Source organism: Erinaceus europaeus, chromosome 13 (genome assembly GCF_950295315.1).
Source record: "Erinaceus europaeus chromosome 13, mEriEur2.1, whole genome shotgun sequence".
NCBI classification, from domain to species: domain Eukaryota; kingdom Metazoa; phylum Chordata; class Mammalia; order Eulipotyphla; family Erinaceidae; genus Erinaceus; species Erinaceus europaeus.
This window is the reverse complement of record NC_080174.1, coordinates 79720081-79739522: the sequence shown is the minus strand read 5'-3', so window position 1 is coordinate 79739522 and position 19442 is coordinate 79720081. Positions and strand designations below refer to the sequence as shown.

The 19442-nt window shown below is 37.7% G+C and overlaps 1 pseudogene; it reads right to left on the bottom strand.

The window, feature by feature from the left end:
- Positions 1-16741: 16741 nt before the first annotated feature.
- On the bottom strand, positions 16742-17351 carry LOC103113204 (small ribosomal subunit protein uS12-like; annotated as a pseudogene).
- Positions 17352-19442: the final 2091 nt, after the last annotated feature.

Here is a 19442-nt window from a genome sequence, read left to right as displayed (position 1 = left end):
TGTATCTCTGCTCTAGTTCCCTTTCCCCTCTTGTTACCCCTAGAATATATGGTGGATAGTAGATTTACATAACTGTCTATTCTTGCTATCCTCTCTTTCTTTTCTCTTTCTTCACTGGGATTTGGTTACTATTTTTTCACGGACTGGAGAGATTGTTTGGCTAACTGGTAACGATTAAACTACTTCAATACTTACTTCAGTTGCTACTGTAATTCCGGAGGTTGGTGAGTGCAATTGTCATAAAGGTATTTAGTACAGTGTTACTTGTACTCAAGACACAACAACTGAGGAACAACAGAGCATAAAAAAAGAATAAAGAAACACATAAATAAAAAAATGGGTATATCAAAAACAAATAAAACTGCTACTCCAATGAATGAAGACAAGAGCCCAGAAGAAATTACAAATCAGCCAGAAGTAACCATAGATAAGAAAAGTATGCAAGCAATAATAAACTTATTAATCACAGAAATGAAAACAACATTGGAGGAAAGGAATGGCAGTATTAGGGAAACAACAGTTGAGACCTCCAAGGAAAATACTGATTATCTTGAGGCAATTAGAGAACTGAAAGCTGAAATAGCTGTAATGAAGAAAGAAGCTGAGGCAAGAGAAAGAAGACTAACAGAAGCAGAAAACAGAATTAGTCAGACAGAGGATGAGTTAGAGAAAACATAGAAAGAGGTGAAAGAGCTTAAAAAGAGATTGAGAGACACTGAAAACAACAACAGAGACATATGGGATGATCTCAAAAGCAGTAACATCTGTATAGTTGGCCTGCCAGAGGAAGAAAGAGAGGAAGGGGAAGCAAACATTCTAGAGGAAATAATAGAAGAAAACTTCCCAGACCTGAATAACAGAAAGGATATCAAGGTTCAAGAGGCCCAGAGAGTACCAAACAGAATCAACCCAGACCTGAAGACACCAAGACACATCATAGTCACAATGAGAAGAAGTAAGGATAAAGAAAGGATCCTAAAGGCTGCAAGAGAGAAACAAAAAGTCACATACAAGGGAAAACCCATAAGATTATCTGCAGACTTCTCCACTCAAACTCTAAAAGCAAGATATCTATCGAGCCATAAATGAAAAAGGGTTTCAACCAAGGATAATATATCCTGCTAGACTTTCATTCAAACTAGATGGAGGGATCAAAACCTTATTAGATAAGCAACAGTTAAAGGAGGCAACCATCACCAAGCCAGCCCTGAAAGAGGTACTAAAAGACCTCTTATAAACAAGAACATCACTATAATACTTGCAATATATCAGAGCAAACAAATTTTTTTTGAACAATGGCACTACAATACATTAAATCCATAATATCAATAAATGTCAATGGCTTAAACTCACCCATCAAAAGGCACAGGGTGGGGGGATGGATCAGAAAACATAATCCAACCATATGCTGCTTGCAAGACTCCCATCTGTCACAACAAGATAAACACAGACTTAAAGTGAAAGAATGGAAAACTATCATACAGGCTAACGGACCACAAAAAAGGGCAGGAACAGCCATTCTCATCTCAGACACGATAGATTTTAAATTAAATAAAGTAATAAAAGATAAGCAAGGACATTACATAATGATTAGAGGATCAATCAGCCAAGAAGACTTAACAATTATTAACATCTATGCACCCAACGAGGGACCATATAAATTCCTTTAGCATCTACTGAAAGAATTTCAAAAATACATCAATAGTAATACAATAATAGTGGGAGACTTCAATACCTAACTCTCACACTTAGACAGATCAATAAAGCAGAGAATGAATAAAGATACAAGAGAATTTAATGAAGAGATCGACACCCTAGACCTCTTGGACATTTTCAGACTCCTCCACCCCAAAAAACTGGAATACACCTTCTTTTCAAATCCACATAACACATAGTCAAGGATAGACCACATGTTTGGCCACAAAGACAGCATCAATAAATCCAAGAGCATTGAAATCATCCCAAGTATCTTCTCAGACCCCAGTGGAGTAAAACTAACATTTAACAACAAACGGAAAATTATTAAAAGACACAGAATTTGGAAACTAACCAATATGCTCCTTAAGAACCACTGGGTCAGAGACTCACTGAAACAGGAAATTCAAATGTTCCTGGAAACTAATGAAAATGAAGACACAACCTATCAAAATATTTGGGACACAGCTAAAGCAGTATTGAGAGGGAAACTTATAGCCATACAATCACATATTAAACACCAAGAAGAAGCTCATATGAACAACCTTACTGCACACCTCAAGGACTTAGAGGAAGAGGAACACAGGAACACTAAAGCAACCAGAAGGACAGAAATCACTAAAGTTCGAGCAGAAATAAACAATATCGAAAATAAAAGAACCATACAAAAGATCAATGAAGCCAAATGTTGGTTCTTTGAAAGATTAAACAAAATTGACAAACCCCAAGCCAGACGCACCAAACAAAAAAGAGAGAAGACTCAAATTAATAGAATTGTAAACGATGCAGGAGATATCACAACTGACACCACAGAAATCCAGAGAATCCTGCAAAACTTCTATAAAGAATTATATGCCACCAAGCTAGAGAATCTGGAAGAAATGGAACAATTCCTAGAAACCTATGCACTTCCAAAACTGAACCAAGAAGAACTACAAAATATAAATGCACCAATCACAGACAAAGAAATTGAAACCGTTATTAAGAATCTCCCCAACAACAAAAGTCCTGGACCAGATGGCTTCACAATGAATTCTACAAAACTTTCAGGAAACAGTTAATACCCATACTTCTTAAGCTATTCCATAAGATTGAAGAAACAGGAATACTCCCTTCCACCTTTTATGAAGCCAACATCACCCTGATACCAAAAGCTGATAGGGACAGAACAAAAAAGGAAAACTACAGACCAATATCTCTGATGAACATAGATGCCAAAATATTAAACAAGATCTTGGCCAACCGGATACAGCAACACATCAAAAAGATTGTTCATCATGACCAAGTGGGATTCATCCCAGGAATGCAAGGCTGGTTCAACATCCGTAGGTCAATCAATGTCATTCACCACATCAATAAAAGCAAAGCCAAAAACCACATGATTATCTCAATAGATGCAGAGAAAGCCTTTGACAAAATCCAACACCCATTCATGCTCAAAACTCTACAAAAATGGGAATAGATGGGAAATTCCTCAAGATAGTGGAGTCTATATATAGCAAACCTACAGCCAACATCATACTCAATGGACAGAAGCTGAAAGCATTCCCCCTCAGTTCGGGGACAAGACAGGGCTGTCCACTGTCACCGTTACTCTTCAACACAGTATTGGAAGTTCTTGTCATAGCAATCAGGCAAGAGAAAGAAATCAAAGGAATACAGATTGGAAGGGAAGAAGTCAAGCTATAACTATTTGCAGATGATATGACAGTATACATAGAAAAACCTAAAGAATCCAGCAGAAAACTACTGGAAGTTATTAGGCAATATAGCAAGGTATCAGGCTACAAAATCAATGTACAAAAATCAGTGGCATTTCCTTATGCAAACACTAAATCTGAAGAAGAAGACATCCAGAAATCACTCCCATTTACTGTTTCAGCAAAATCAATCAAAAACCTAGAAATAAAGTTGACCAAAGAAGTGAAAGACTTGTATGCTGAAAACTATGAGTCGCTATTCAAGGAAATAGAAACTGATACCAAGAAATGGAAAGATATCCCATGCTCATGGATTGGAAGAATAAATATCATCAAAATGAATATTCTCCCCAGAGCCATATACAAATTTAATGCAATACCCATCAAAGTTCCACCAAGCTTCTTTAAGAGAATAGAACAAACACTACAATCATTTATCTGGAACCAGAAAACACCTAGAATTGCCAAAACCATCTTAAGGAAAAGAAACAGAAATGGAGGCATCACACTCCCAGACCTTAAACTATATTATAAAGCCATCATCATCAAAACAGCATGGTACTGGAACAAAAATAGGCACACAGACCAGTGGAACAGAATTGAAAGCCCAGAAGTAAATCCCAACACCAATGGGCATCTAATCTTTGATAAGGGGGCCCAAAGTATTAAATGGAAAAAGGAGGCTCTCTTCAATAAATGGTGCTGGGATAATTGGGTTGAAACATGCAGAAGAATGAAATTGAACCACTTTATCTCACCAGAAACAAAAATCAACTCCAAATGGATCAAGACCTAGATGTCAGACCAGAAACACTTTCCCACGTACACCTCAAGGACATCTTTGATGAATCAAACCCAATTGCAAGGAATACTAAAGCAGAAACAAACCAATGTGACTAAATCAAATTGAAAAGCACATCCCAAGAAACTATTAAACAAACAGAGAGACCCCTCACAGAATGGGAGAAGATCTTCACATGCCAGACATCAGACAAGAAACTAATCACCAAAATATATAAAGAGCTCAGCAAACTTAGCACCAAAAAAGCAAATGACCCCATCCAAAAATGGGCAGAGGATATGAACAAAACATTCACCTCAGAGGAGATCCAAAAGGCTAACAAACATATGAAAAACTGCTCTAGGTCACTGATTGTCAAAGCAATGCAAATTAAGACAACACTAAGATACCACCTCACTCCTGTAAGAATGGCATACATCAAAAAAGACAGCAGCAACAAATGCTGGAGAGGATGTGGGGACAGAGGAACCCTTTTACATTGCTGGTGGGAATGTAAATTGGTACAGCCTCTGTGGAGAGCAGTCTGGAAAACTCTCAGAAGGCTGGACATGGACCTTCCATATGATCTACTAATTCCTCTCCTGGGGTTATACCCCAAGGACTCCATAACACCCAACCAAAAAGAGGTGTGTACTCCTATATTCATAGCAGCATAATTCATAATAGCTAAAACCTGGAAGCAACCCAGGTGCCCAACACCAGATGAGTGGCTGAGAAAGCTGTGGTATATATACACAATGGAATACTATGCAGCTATCAAAAACAATGAACCCACCTTCTCTGACCCATCTTGGACAGAGGTAGAAGGAATTATGTTACGTGAACTAAGTCAGAAAGATAAAGATGAGTATGGGATGATCCCACTCATCAACAGAAGTTGATTAAGAAGATCTGAAAGGGAAACCAAAAGCAGGACCTGATCAAATTGTAAGTAGGGCACCAAAGTAAAAACCCAGTGGTGAGGGGTAGACATGTAGCTTCCTGGGCCAGTGGGGGGTGGGAGTGGGTGGGAGGGATGGGTCACAGTCCTTTGGTGGAGGGAATGGTGTTTATGTACACTCCTAGCAAAATGTAGACATATAAATCAGTAGTTAATTAATATGAGAGGGGGAAGATCAGTTGTATGTCTCAAAGTTTCTCAAAACACAAACTGAATCCTTTTAATATATAGGCTGTGTATTTGATACGCGGACTCTCTCAAAAGCCTAGACCAAGTAGATTAGAAGCATCCAATAGCAAAGCTATATACAAGATACTGGATACTGTACAGCAAACCATAACAAAAGGACTTTTCAAAGTTAACCCAATTAACAAATAATGTGATGATAACATTAACTATCGATTGTCTTTTTAAACCCTAAGACAGAAGTAACCTCACATCTCCACTATAGAGCCCCTACTTCCTCCAGTCCTGGAACCCTTGGATAGGGCCCACTTTCCCGTATGCATCTCCCAATCCAAACCAAATAATATTGCATCCGCCGATCACAACCTAACCAACGCAATGATTGCCACCTCAACATGCTTCACCTCAGACTGTGTCCAGAGACTTCACGTGTGGAATGACAACCCTTCAGCTTCATTACTCTGGTGAGACCTTTCCTTTTATAGTACACTCTAATTTCACCTCAGGTAGTTCACTTTCTAACAAAGTCCCATAACCTAGATATACACCAGTTTCTGTGAGAGAGAGCTTATGTGCACACGTATCCATAAACTACTGCAAAATATATACCTGAAAGCAGTAGTACACTAGAGTTTGCAGTGAGTACCTCCCTATCACTTCCTCTCCACTGTTCCAAGCTTTGGGTCCATGATTGCTCAACAAATTGTTTGGCTTCCTATGTTAACTCTCTTTTCAATCACTAGGTTCCAGATGCCACCAGGATGCTGGCCAGGCTTCCCTGGATTGAAGACCCCACCAATGTGTCCTGGAGCTCAGCATCCCCAGAGACACACCTTACTAGGGAAACAGAGATGCAGACTGGGAGTATGGACCGACCAGTCAACGCCCATGTTCAGCAGGGAAGCAATTACTGAAGCCAGACCTTCTACCTTCTGCAACCCTCAACGACCCTGGGTCCATGCTTCCAGAGGGCTAGAGAATGGGAAAGCTATCATGGGAGGGGGTGGGCTATGGAGATTGGGTGGTGGGAATTGTGTGGAGTTGTACCCCTCCTACCTTATGTTTTTGTTCATTAATCCTTTCTTAAATAAAAAATAAATAAAAAAAATAGAGACAACTAAAAAATGTAAGAGATCTCAGTAAGAGAGTAAGATGTACTGAAAACAACAACAGAGACTTATGGGATGACTTCAAAAGAAATAATATATGCATTATTGGCTTACCAGATGAAGAAAACGAGGAAGGGGAAGAAAGCCTTCTTCAGGACATAATAGCTGAGGACTTCTCTAGTCTAGACAACATCAAAGACAGAAAGGTTCAAGAAGCCCAGAGTGTCCCAAACAGAATTAAACCAGACTTAAAGACACCAAGATACATCATATTTATAATTGAAAAGAATAAAGATAAGGAAAGGATCCTGAAGGCTGCAAAAGAAAAATAAAAGGTCACCTACAGCGGAAAACCCATAATATTAGTAGCATACTTCTCCACACAAACACTACAGCTCAGAAGAGAATAGCAAGATATCTATCTACTGATCAATGAGAAAAGTTTTCAACCAAGACTACTGTATCCTGCTAGACTGTCATTCAGATTAGATGGAGGCATAAAAACCTTCTCAGACAAGCAACAGTTGAAAGAATCAACTATCACCAAGCCTTCCCTGAAAGAAGTTCTGAAAGGTCACCTATAAACAGTCAGAATATGCCATATATTAGAACACTCTAAATATCTACAAGAATGACATTAAAATATCTTCAAACTTTGATAGCAATCAATGGCCTGAATTCACATACTCAAAGGCACAGACTAGGAAGATGGATCATAAAACACAACCCAACAATATGCTGTTGAGAGGAAACCCACCTAACTCAACAAGACAAACACAGATTCAAAATGAAAGGATGGAAAACTATCATACAGGCCAATGGCCCACAAAAAAGCGCAGGAGCATCTATTCTCATATTTGACACAATAGACTTTAAACTAAAATAAAATTATCAAAAATACAGGGATGGATACTACTTAAATCTCAAAGGATCAGTCAATCAAGAGGACATAACAATTAACATCTATGCACCCAGCGAGAAGCCACCTAAATACATCAAACATCTACTGAAAGAGCTACAGCAATATATTAACAGCAACACAGTCATAGTAGGGGAATTCAACACCCCACTCTCTCAACTTGACAGATAATCCAGGCAGAAAATCAATAAAGACAAGAGTTAGCTAAATGAAGACATAGATAAAATAGAACTACTGGACATTTTCAGAGGCATTCATCCCAAGAAAATGGCTTAACATTTTACTGAAGTCTACATGGGTCATTCTCAAGAATAGATCATATGTTAGGACATAAAGACAGCATTGAATCAGCAAATTCAAGAGCATTGAAATCATCCCAAGCATCTTCTCAGACCACAGTGGAATTAAACTAACATGTCACAACAAAAGATCAGTAATAGTTCCAAAATGGGGAAGCTCTACCATACACTACTTAACAACTACTGGGTCAAAGAGGAAATAAAGGAAGAAATCAAAATGTTTTGAGAGTTCAGTGAAAATGAAGACACAAGATATCAAAATATTTGGGATACAGATAAGGTAGTACTGAAAGGAAAGTTCATAGGCATACAAGCACAAATTAGAAAAAGCACAAATAAACAGCCTGATTACACATATTAAAAACCTAGAAGAAGAAAAACAAAGGAACCCTAAAGCAGCCAGAAGGACAGAAATCACTAAAGTTAAGGCAGAAATAAATAACACTGAAAATAAGAAAACCATACAAAAGATCAACGAAAGTATATTTTGATGCTTTGAAAGAGTGAACAAAATCAACAAACCTTTAGCCAGACTCAAAAACAAAAAAGGGAGAAGGCTCAAATAAATTGGATCATAAATGAAAGAGGAGATATCACAACAGACACCGAAAAATTCAACATATCATACGAGGCTTCTATGAACAACTATATGCCACCAAACTAGAGAAACTGAAAATGGATGATTTCCTAGATACCTACGAAAATCCAAAAATAAGTAAAGAGGAACTAGATAACATGAACAGGCCCATCACAGCTAATGAAATTGAAACAGTTACCAAAAACCTTCCCAAGAAAAAGGTCCTGGACCAGATGGTTTCACAAATGAATTCTACAAAACCTTCAAAGGAGAACTAATACCTCACCTTTCAAAAGTCTTTTAGAAGATTGAAGACACTGAAATACTCCCTTCCAGCTTCTATGAAGCCAACATCACTTTGATACCAACGCAGATAGGGACACAACCAAAAAAGAAAATTACAGACCAGTATCTCTGATGAGCATAGGTGCTAATATATTGAACAAGATCATAGCAACCAGATACAGCAGTATATTAAAAAGATTGTTAATCATTACCAAGTGGGGTTTATCCCAGGGATGCAAGCTTGGTTTAATACATGTGAATCAATCAACATGATCCACCACATCAATAAAAGCAAGACCAAAAACAACATAGTCATATCAATAGATGCAGAGAAAGCCTTTGACAAAATACAACACCCCTTCATTAGCAAAACACTACAAATAATGGGAATAGATGGAAAATTCCTGAAGATAGTGAAATATATATATATATAAAACCTAGAGCCAACATCATACTCAATGGTGAAAAACTGGAAGCATTTCCCCTCAGATCAGGTAATAGACAGGGCTGCCCAGTATCAACATTGCTATTCAACACAGTGTAGGAAGTTCTTGCCATAGCAATCAGGCAGGAGCAAGGAATTAATGGCATACAGATTGGAAGAGATGTCAAACTCTCCCTGTTTGCAGATAACATGATAATATACATAGAAAAAACTAAGGAATCCAACAAGAAGCTTTTGGAAATCATCAGGCAATACAGTAAGGTGTCAGGCTACAAAATTAACATTCCAAAATCAGTGGCATTCCTCTATGCAAACAGTAAGTTAGAAAAAGTTGAAATCCAGAAATCAATTCCTTTTACTACAGCAACAAAAACAATTAAATATCTGGGAATAAACTTAGCCAAAGAAGTAAAAGACTTGTATACTAAAAATTATGAGTCACTACTCATGGAAATTGTAGAAGACACAAAAAAGTGGAAGGATATTCCATGTTCATGGATTGGAAGAATTAACTTCATCAAAATGAATATACTACCCAGAGCCATCTACAAATTTATTATTATCCCATCAAGATAACAACCACATTTTTTAGCACAATAGAACAAACACTACAAATGTTTATCTGGAACCAGAAATGACCAAGAATTGCCGAAACAGTCTTGAGAAGAAAGAAAAGAACTGGAGGCATCACACTCCCAGATCTCAAATTGTATTATAGGGCCATTGTCATCAAAACTGCTTGGTACTGAAACATGAATAGACACACTGACTAGTGGAATAAAATTGAGAGCCCAGAAGTAAGGCTCCACACCTATGGACATCAATTTTTTGAAAAAGGTTCCCAGACTATTAAATGGGGAAATCAGAGTCTCTTCAACAAATGGTGTTGGAAAAAATGGGTTCAAGTATGCAGAAGAATGAAACTGAACCACTATATTTTACCAAGTACAAAAGTAAATTCCAATGCAATGAGTGCCACCCCAGCATGCTTCACTTCAGACTGTGTCCAGAGACTTCAGGTGCGGAATGACAACCTTTCAGCTTCATCACTTGGGTGAGACCTTTCCTTTCATAGTATTCTCTAATTCCTTTCCAGGTGGTCCACTTCCCAATAAAGTCCCCAAACCTAGATATTTTCCAGGTCCCCTGAGATAGAGCATATGTTCACACATGCCCATATACTAGGGAAAAATATATACCTGAAAGGAGACGTACAAAAGAGTCTGCAGGGAATACCCGCCAACACTTCTTCTGCACTCTTCCAGTTTTTAAGGTCTATGGTTATTCAATAATTTGTTTGGCTTTGTATGTTAACTCTCTTTTCAGCCACCAGGTTCTGGATGCCAGCACAATGCCAACCAGACTTCCCTGGACAGATGACCCCACCAATGTGTCCTGAAGCCCCTCTTCCCTAGAGCCCCACCCTACTAGGGAAAGAGAGAGGCAGACTGGGAATATGGATTGACCAGTCAATGCCCATGTTCAGAGGGGAAGAAATTACAGAAGCCAGACCTTCCATCTTCTGCATCCCACAATGACCTTGGGTCCATACTCCCAGAGAGATAGAGAATGGGAAAGCTATTAGGGGATGGGATGGGATATGGAGATCGGGTTGTGGGAATTGTGTGGAATTGTACCCCTCTTATCATATGTTTTTGTTAATGTCTCCTTTCTTCAATAAAAATAAATAAATAAATAAAATTCCAAGTGGATCAAGGACTTGAATGTTATACCAGAAACTATCAGATACCTAGAGGAAAATATTGGCAAAACTCTTTTCTGCATAATTTTTAAAGACATTTTCAATGAAATGAATCAAATTACAAAGAAGACTAAGAGAAGTGTAAACCTATGGGACTACATCAAATTAAAAAGCTTCTACTCCGCTAAAGAAACCACTACCCAAATCAAGAGACTCCTCCCAGAATGGGAGAAGATCTTTACATCCCATGTTGTTTTCGCTGGGCTGGCTTCACGGGCGGGTAAAAGATGACCCGGGACTCATGGCTGGGTTGTACGCAGTATCTCTTTATTCATGCAGGACACAGCACAATCTAAGCCGAGCTAAGCTAAACTAAAAACTACAATCTTGTCCTTATAAATATACTAGCCCAGTAGGGTGGGAACAGGATGTGACACAGAGAGGGTGGAGAGAAAAGTGACTGGTGAAAATCAGGGTATGACAAGGAGAGGGGGCGGAGAAGGCAAGAATTCTATCACTGAGGGAGGGTGGTGCTTATTAACAGCGGTTTATGTAAATAGAATGAAGTGGTTATGTAAATAGAATAGTGTTAAGGAGGGGGGATTAAACTAATGAAATAGAAGGGGTTTTTAGAAGCATACCAACAATCCCATATATCAGACAAGAGCCTAATAAACAGAATATATAAAGAGCTTGTCAAACTCAACAACAAGAAATCAAATAACTCCATCCAAAAATGGGGGAGGACATGCACAGAATGTTCATCACAGAAGAGATCCAAATGGCTGAGAAACATGAAAAAATGCTCCAAGTCTTTGGTTGTCAGAGAAATGCAAATAAAGACAACGAGATACCACTTCACTGAGAATGTCATACATCAGAAAAGGTAACAGCAGAAAATGCTGGAGAGGTTGTGGAGTCAAAGGAACCCTCCTGCATTGCTGGTGGGAATGTAAATTTGTCCAACCTATATGGAGAAGTTTGGAGAACTCTCAGAAGGCTAGAAATGGACCTACACTATGATCCTGCAATTCCTCTCCTTGGGATATATCCTAAGAAACCCATCACTCCCATCCAAAAAGATCTGTGTACACATATGTTCTTCACAGCACAATTTTTAATAGTCAAAACATAGAAGCGACCCAGGTGTCCAACAACAGATGAGTGGCTGAGCAAATTGTGATATATATATATATCTATATATATGTCTGTCTGTATATGGATAGTACTCAGCTATAAAAAATGGTGACTTCACCATCTTCAGCTGATCTTGGATGGACCTTGAAAAATTCATGTTACGTGAAATAAGTCAGAAACAGAAGGATGCATATGGGATGATCTCATTCTCAGGCAGAAGTTGAAAAACAAGATCAGAAGAGAAAATACAAGTAGAGCCTGAACTGGAATTGGCATATTGCACCAAAGTAAAAGACTCTGGGGTGGGACAGGGGAGAATACAGGTCCAAGGATGACAGAGGACATAGTGGAGGTTGTATTGTTATATGGGAAACTGAAAAATATACAAACTATTTTATTTACTGTTGAATGTAACATTAATTCCCCAATAAAGAAATTTAAAAAAGAAGGGCAACATAAGGGAAGATAAATAAATATTAAAAAATTAAAAAAAGAAAAGATAAAAACACTAACTGTTTGTGAGCCTGTAGGGGGAAAGGGACTGTCCTATATAACTTGTGGATATATAAGTTGGTCTGTCTCTTCAGAAAACAGTCTGGAGATTAATCAGAACTCTAGAAATGAAACTACCTTATGCTCATCCCTTCCCTAGGAATCTACTCAGGAAAAACAAAAATATCTATCTGAATAGCCCTAGGCACATCACTGTTCATAGCAGCACAGTTTGAAATAGTCCAGACTTGGAAACAACAGATGATTAAGGTCGTTGTGGTACATATACACAATGGAATACAAAGGAGCTCTTCTCCTTTGTAATGTTGTGATTAGAGCTCAAAGGCTTCATGTCGAGTGAGACAAGCCCGAAACAGAAAGATCAATACCAAAGGATCTCATTTATAGGTGAAACTTAAGAACAGAGAACAGTTAAGGAAAATCAGACGATGAAAACTGGAGTTGGTGTGATATATAGCACTAAAGCAAAGGACTCTGGGGAAGGGGGATAAGGATACGATGACGATAGTCAGTGGGACCCTGTTGTATCTCCAAGACACCAAGCAAGTGGAAATAACAGGTTATGCCTTTGTGTTGAAAACCATACTGTAAATTATTAACGCTTACAATAAAAGTAAAAAAATAATAATAAAACAAACTAGAAAAAATGTGTATGTTATTCTTTACCAAGAATACACTACAGATATTAAGTATCGTATAATTCTTTCCTGTTGTAGGATGTGTGTTGTAGGATGTAACTTCCCTGACCCCTATCCATCAGACTCTAGTGCAACTAGCTTCCTATTTTTATTCCTAGAGTATGATGATTAAATTATCTATAAACAATGTTGTCTTGAGTGACAGCTATTTTCTGAGCCATAGATACAGCTGACACATCAAGAAATTAAATAGAAAGGACAGAATAAAGTTTCTAATACCAGCTTTCTTTAAAAAAAGAAATTGTATTCATAGGACAACAATTGCCATGTAAATCATTATTTCCCCAATAATATGATTTTTCAAAAGAGAAAAAAGGTTTGATCTTTTCTCTTAAGAAGAGAAAGGCAGCTGTGCAGTCAGTCCCATATTCCTAATTTTAGAACATCTTTCTACACCTACTGGGTGATTTGTGCTCTTATCACTGCCCTGAGATAGAGAGTGAAGGAAGAAAAATCAACACACTGGTTGTTATAAGTGATAAGGAAATTGATCTTTGACATTAAAACTTTGTACTTACTTTGTAGTGAAATTAAGATATAAATATTCAAAAGTTATAGCAGTTTTAGGCAATTATTTATGAAGATCATAGAAGAAAGGATAGGCAGTAGCACACCTGGTTGGAGGCCCTGCTCTCTACCTGCAAGGGGAAAAACTTCACAAGTGATAAAGCAAGTCTATAGGTGTCTCTCTTCCTCTCTCTTCCCTTCCCCTCTGAATTTCTATCTGTCTTGTCTAACAAAAATTAAAATAGAAAAAAGGAAAGAAGTAACTTCTTAGAATGGTGGATTCTTAGTGCTGACACTGAGCCCCAGAGATAACTTTGGTAGCAAAAGAAAAAAAAAAGAGGGAGAGAGCTCACAGCAGGTTGTTGATATGTCATGAAGAATGAACTTATGTTTACCAGGTGGGAATGAAAGTTATTCAAGGCAGAGGAAGCAAAATTAACTAACAAGGACTGAGAGGCTACACAGGCTCCTTTGCTAAATATGAAATATATGGGCCCTAGGTCAGATAAATGGGATTTGTAGTTAATGGTACTAGTATACTTTCCTCATATCTGGGAGCTACTCTTTACACTAATCCAGCTTTCTCAGCTCTGACACCATCTTCCCAGACAATACTTTCAGTTCACCTGCATGTAAGCTATTAGACTGTGGCAAAAATTACTAAAGTTATGGGCCCCTTGGAAACATACCTAAAATAGACTTCCTAGTTTCTTTCCAGATGGGGACTCCTAGTTTCATCTGCTCAGTTCTTACTTCTGGGTTCCTGCTTATTAAACAATTTTCCATACTCTATACCTTACTGCCTTTCAGCCACCAAGTTGCAGATACTTTCATGATGCCATCCTGACTTCCTTGGGCAGAGAGCCTCATCATTGTGTCCCAGAATCTCACCTCTCCAGAGCCCTAACCCATTAGGGAAAGATATAAACAGGCTAGGGGTATGGATCAATCTCGCAACATCCATCTTCAGTGGAGAAGCTATCACAGAAGCCAGATCTTTCCCCTTCTGCACCCCATAAAAGATTTTGGTCCATACTCCCAGAGAGGGATATACAATAGGGTATCCCATTAGAGGGGATAGAGAACAGAATTCTGGTGGTGGGAACTGTGAGGAATTCTAGCCCTGTTATCTGACAATCTTGTTAATCATTAAATCACTAATAAAAATTTACTTTTTAAAAAATGTTCATATGTAAAAATAATCTTGGTGGTATTGTAAGTATTTAAACATCTCAACTGCCTTTAATTTAGAATCTGTTTTCACTTCCGGTTATATATAGCCCATCTCCTTTTGTACTCTGTAAAGTAATAGTGTTTGGTCATCATTAGTGATGTCTCAGTGGTATGATATTCTAGAGAGAAAAATGTAAAGCAAATATTACACTGTGTCTTAAAGTGATATATTATAGGAGTTAACATTTCTCCTAAGTTTCAAAATCAATGTTGATTTGAATGGAAACATTTTGAGAGCTTGGGAAGCATTAAAAACCAGCAAGTTTCCAATCTGTACATGTTTGTGGATTGGAGCAAGTTGTACAAAAAGTCCCAGTAGAAGAAAATTGCCATATGTTGAAACAAAGACAGTGATTCAGAAAAGAAAAATCTGGAAGCATATAGAGCACAAAAACTGAAGAAACTCCATTGATGTCTGGTGTCATTTTTCTCTATACCAAGCCTAATTGTAGCAGCTGTAGGCTAGGGGTTTCCCAGGAGACGTTTCTATGGTTAAGAGGTTTGAGGTATTTAATAACATATTTGGAAAGCTTTCTCAAGTCCACTTTAAATGAAAAACATTAAGATAATGATACAAGAAGACAGACTTTACTCTTTGAATAATATTAATTTTGGAAGTATGCAAGTACAATAAGAATTATGGTGCTGGCATGTACAGTTTTGGAGATGCCAAAAGAAAGTCTCCTACCTACAATATTAATAATTATGGTTTTTAACATTCAGTGTAAAATGGTCTCTCTAAACTCTTCCACAGCCATTCAAAGAGGGCAAGTTGAAAACTTTGAGAAAAATAGGGTCTTTGGAATGGAAAAGCCTGGGTACAAATTTAGGCCCATTAGCTGCTAGTGTCAGCAAATTTCCTGTCATCTCTGGAATTCAGTTTTCTTTCTCCATGGATACCAGAGAATAAACTACTTGCAAAGACACCACAAATGTTAGAAATTATCTAATACAGAATAGCTTAATTATTTCTTCATAACTTAAATTTTGTTACATATAATAAACTGCTACATGATAACTCTAGGGAGATAAGTGACAATATCACAGTCATCCAAGCAAACCAACAAACAAAAATTTTAAGATAAAACTCATATGTGCAATATAAAGAATCAAAACATATGAATTTTTGAGGAAAAAATAAACAGGGAACTGTCACTATAACTGTGAGAATTTTGATGCTTCTTTGTAGGAGAGTAGGGAGAGTGTGGGGTTGCAATGTGGGGAAAGCACAGAACTCTAGTGATGGGTAAAGTTTGAAATTATACCCCTGTGATCTCATGATCTTGTAAACCATCATGAAATAACTAATAAAAATAAATTTAAAAAAGATAAAATGTTAAAATCCTATAGACAAGCCCTTTCCATGACATTATAATACTAAATATGTCCTGGTTACATTTATCTTTTGAGTAGCTCATCAAGAGCAAAGGAAAATAATTCATAGGAAGAATTTATCACATGTTGAATAATCACCCAAAAGCAAGGGGGGGAAAATGCCATCATTTTAGCCTTCAGGACCTATGACTATGTTATCTTACATGACACAATAAACTTTCTGGGTGTAAGCTCAGTATCTTAAAAGAGGAGCTTCTCCTCGAGAGTCTGGTGATTCAAATGCAATCACAAAGAACCTTAAAAGAGTGAGACAAAAGTTCTCATAAGAAATACAGTGCTTATTCCAGCCTTTAGGTCCATGACTGGTGAACAGTTTGTTTGGCTTTGTATGTTAACTCTCTTTTCAACCATCAGATTCCAGATGCTAGCATGATGCCAACCAGATTTCCTTGAACAAACAACCCCACCAGTGTGTCCTGAAGCCCCCTCTTCCCCAGAGCCCCACCCTACTAGAGAAAGAGAGAGACAGACTGGGAGTATGGATCTACCTGTCAATGTCCATGTTAAGTAGGGAAGCAATTACAGAAGCCAGACCTTCCACCTTCTGCATCCCACAATGACCTTGGGTCCATACTCCCAGAGGGTTAAAGAATAGGAAAGCTATCAGGGGAGGGGATGGGATACAGAGTTCTGGTGGTGGGAATAGTGTGAAGTTGTACCCCTCTTATCCTATGGTTTAGTCAATGTTTCTTTTTTTTTTTTTGTATTATGAAAATTTATTACCGCTGCACTTTCACCATCAAACTTAGGTTTCCTTCTTGCCTTTCCTTCTTGCCTTTGTATAAAGCCAAGAGAGAGATATTAGCCACTTTGACGACCTGAAACCGCACTCCAGGAATGTCACCAACAGCGTGACCTTTACGACCAAATCCAGCAACCAGAACTTCCATCGTTTTCTTCAATGAAATTCAAGCAACCATAATTGGGCACAAAGGCTGTGATTTTCTTGCCATTCTTGATCAACTGAACTCGGACACATTTCCTGATAGCAGAATTTGGCTGTTTGGCTTCACCCCCTACTTTTCCCAGCACAATCCCCTTGGCATGGGAAGCACCTCCAAAAGGATTGACCTTTAGGGCTGTGCCCAGATGGGCTTTCTTGTACTGCTTATCATGCCACTTCTGGTTCCGCGGGTGGCTACGCAGCTTCCTGGCAGTACGGAGGAGACCACGACACTTGTCCATCCTGCCGATAACACGGGCCGAGCGAAAGGAATGTTTCCTTTTTATAAATAAAAAATTAAAGAAAAAGAAAAGAAATACAGTGCTATGCTGCTGACTTGGACATGGGCAAAAGGTGCCAGAAGGCAAGGTATATAGACAGCCTCTAAAGTTGGAAAAAGAACAAGGCCTTTTTTTTTGTCTAGAATTCCCTGCACTGCATAACTATTTTAGACTTCTGACCTTCAGAACTTTAGTCACAAATAATAATGGTAAGAATAAAACATAAATTGTTAGTGTTTGAGGAGATCACTATCTCCTATAACATCAGTAGGAAACTGTAGAGAACTCAATAGGAACTTCTAACTTTTGAAGTGGTGGGATGAAGTGGAATTTCTAAATCAAATTTGCATGTACATTAGTAGCTATAACGTTTAAAAAACTTATGCCTGGGAGACGGGTGGTAGTGCAGCAGGTTAAGCACACTTGGCACAAAGCGCAAGGACTGGCCTAAGTATCCCCGTTCGAGTCGGGCTCCCCACCTGCAGGGGGGCCATTTCACAGGTGGTGAAGCAAGTCTGCAGGTGTTTATCTTTCTCTCTCCCTCTCTGTCTTCCCCTCCTCTCTCCATTTCTCTCTGTCCTATCCAACAACAGAGACATCAATAACAACAACAATAATAACTACAATAATAAAAAAACAAGGGCAACAAAAGGGAATAAATAATTAAATAAATATTTTTTAAAAAGTTATGCCTACACTACCATTTCCTTCCAAAATATAATACGATTCCAGGAAAATAGTAATGCATGTAATCACTTTTTTCCACGATATAACAGAAACCATTATAATAGATTTTAGAAAGCTAAATGAAATAATAAGTTAAAATATTTTGTGGACTATCTTTTATGGTATTGAAGTATGTCATTTATTATATTTCAAATTTAGAGTTAGTAAAATATTATTAACAGTATAGCAAGTTTAACTTTATGGTAGAAATAATCCAAGAGTTCTAGGGAGAAACTTATATAAAAGCGATCTTCTACTGGCCTAAATGGAATATTTTAAGATATTTCATTATATATTTTCTCCCTTTTTGTCATTGTGTGTGTGTGTGTGTGTGTGTTTGTGTGTGTGTTGGATCCAGTCTAGTGTAGAAGACAAATCCCTAAGCAAATGAAGTAACCATTATAATCAGCTAATTCTAGGATCTCACAGATAGAGTGAGCTTTAAAGGATGAAGGCCCCATTTCTTTAGCAAGTGCTCTCATCATTATTTGTAAAGAAATTCCAAATAAAATAACCTACTAAATTGGAGAAAATATTGGCCATCATGCATCAAAGTGCTAATATACAAACTACACCAAGAACTCATCAATGTCAAAAATAATATGTTGAAAATGAAGAACTGAATAGAATTTCCACCAAGGAAGAAAGATATGCACATGGTCCATGAGCATATGAGTAAATACTCACATCCACAAAAATAACTGAACTGAATACTCTAAATAAACAAATAGTCATTGTCATCAAGGGATTAAGACTAGTGTAGAAGATAAATTATTAAGCAAACATGGTTCCATGTGGTAATTGCAGGTAAATGAACCCTGTTCGTGACATGTGGCACAGCATGTCAAGAAAGCCTTGACTCATAATTTTGGCTGCATGTCCAGGTTATATTTTCTACACTATGTACCCTCTTCCAGATGGTACCTAATTTGCCAAATTATGTAGAATTGACTTATCTGTGAATCTCATTTGCCTGTTTTACCCGTCTGCTTGGGAGTGTGTGAGATGAAAACTAAATCAATGATACAACAGGCAGCATGAGGACCAACCTGGCCCAAACTGAAGAATCAATCCAAATAAAACCATTGATGGTTAATATCCTAAGATATTTCGATAGTCCTACTAACTGCAGGTTGTTGGCAACTGTAATATCAAAATTTTAAATAACCAATTTAGATAACCTCAAGTTAATTCCAGATTAAAAGAAGGGAAAGGAACAGAATTCAAAAGAACTATTTATATCTTGAATGACAATTTTATATAAAGTGATACAGTTTCAGATATGTATGAAAGCTGTCAATTCCATAAATTGTCAGCTACCGTGATTATAGCTTCAGTTAGAGTTACAAT